Here is a 2,156-nt window from a genome sequence, read left to right as displayed (position 1 = left end):
AATAAATGAATATACCTAAATAAATCAAATTTAAAGAAAAATAAATGCTTCATAAAATTGAATAAACCAAGTTCAAAATAAAATGCTAATCGTATACAAGTGTAATTTATTACACATGATACTTACGTGAAAATATGTTAATTTTATAGTTGCACATATTATTATTATAACGTAATAAATACTATACGTAAAAATAAAGGAAATAAAATTGTTCTAACGTTTATTTACGATAATCTTGTACTTCATACTTTTTTGTAAAAAAAAAACTTAAACTTGGCTACTTCAACTACGATCACCAAAAAAGTAGTGTTCAACGCAAACAAGATTTCCGATCGATTAACTATTATATAATGCTGTAGTAGTATTGCTCGTAAAAAACACACACACACACACATATATATATATATATATATACATATAATAAAACGTTAAAAGCGTTTATGGATAGGAAAGGAAAAAAAAGTAAAACGCACACCGTAATAAAACTAACAGCTCTCCCTCGTTCAGACTTAGTAAAAAAAAAAAACAAAAACAAGTCCAATGAAATTCGAACGGTGGTCGAAAGTATATATTATATACTTCCAAAATTCCTTACAAAAATGAACTCGAGGAAAAATAAATTTTCCAAAACTGCTGAGCGGAGATTGATCTGTAACCATCACTAACCGTTGAACCGGTTAACATTCAATAGTTCACCTAGAAACGTATCTTGACTCTTGAAAAAAACTCTTTGATCATATCTCAAGCATTATATATGTACATAGTATAGTATTACAGTATACTATTACTGTAATGATGTAAATCGAAACACAGGTTATACCGATTATCGCAGGGATGTCGAAAATGTTTTGGCAATTCTTTTTATGAGGTGAACTTTAATAGAATAAGTATATTATTTTAAAACGTAACTATTATAAAAACTCATATTGTAACTACAAATCGTGTACGCAGATAAATAAAATATCAACTATTATGATAAACAGCAATTTTCTCAAATATTATTCCACATATAGCTAAAATTCTATAAGTAACAATAACTCTTTATGCAATATAATCGCATAATTATGCATAGGCACATCTGCAATGATAACATTCATCGATTGTTAATAATAATATAAATGCCATTCGGAAATTTAAGCTTAAAAATGTTTGTTCCATTTTATTTATTTTTGGTTGTGAATGTCAGACAATAGACAGATTGTTATATACTATGACATTTTTAGTATAATATACAATTATTTAATTCGCAGTTTTCCTGAAAAACCTTTGTGGAAACCAATAAAAAATAATTTTGATGACAAAAAATATTAATAAGTCCACAATGGTCATTCTAAATATGTAAAGTATTATGCATTATTTTTTTATAATGATAGTAGATTTCATTGCCTTGATTATTATTTTGGTTTCACGGTGAACTACATTGTTTAAAAATAATCAGGGCAGTACTCAGTCGCGTACTCGTGTCGCGTACATAATATCATTATATTAATTATACGAGTCACTAAACATAAATAATTATTATTGAAATGATAAAACGGCATTGACTATACACGTCCGACTGTTTATTTTTGATAACACAATAAATACGTTGTGCGCGATTGTAGAGTTTTGACATTGAAATCCAAATTTTTTTTGGATGAATCCCGAGGGTTATAGACGCGACGATACTTCACTCACTTCACTGAGCTATTATATTATTATAAAATGTATAGTTATAATGTTATATATATATATTATACGTAAAACTGTGGTCATTGTTATTCAATAGGGCTTATAGCTTGTCTAAGTTTTGAAATGTCCGTCGATTTGGTTGAAAAGGAAAAAAAAACGATTATTTAATAACGTCGTAATGGCATTATGGTAAAGCATAGGCCTGAGTGCACTTAAGTAAATTTTAGGAAAAAGAGTAAGTACTCACGTTATACTTTTGAAGCGTCTCATTTTTTTGTTCGGTGAACTCTAATAGTAAGAAGATAAATTTTAACAGTAGTGGTCAACATCTTAAATTATATTTAAAACACTTGATTTTGTAAAAAGGACAATTTAATTTAAAACTTAAAAAAATCATTGAAAACACTCTGGTGCGTGTTAATTTGTCCGATTCTTGAGTATATCTTTATTGTTCGGAATCTGCATACTATTTATAATTTTTATTT

This window comes from Melanaphis sacchari, unplaced genomic scaffold, assembly GCF_002803265.2.
Source record: "Melanaphis sacchari strain LSU unplaced genomic scaffold, SCAv2.0 Contig7_pilon_pilon, whole genome shotgun sequence".
In the NCBI taxonomy this organism is placed as follows: Eukaryota; Metazoa; Arthropoda; class Insecta; order Hemiptera; family Aphididae; genus Melanaphis; species Melanaphis sacchari.
The sequence above is the reverse complement of the archived record's forward strand: the minus strand, read 5'-3'. Positions refer to the sequence as shown.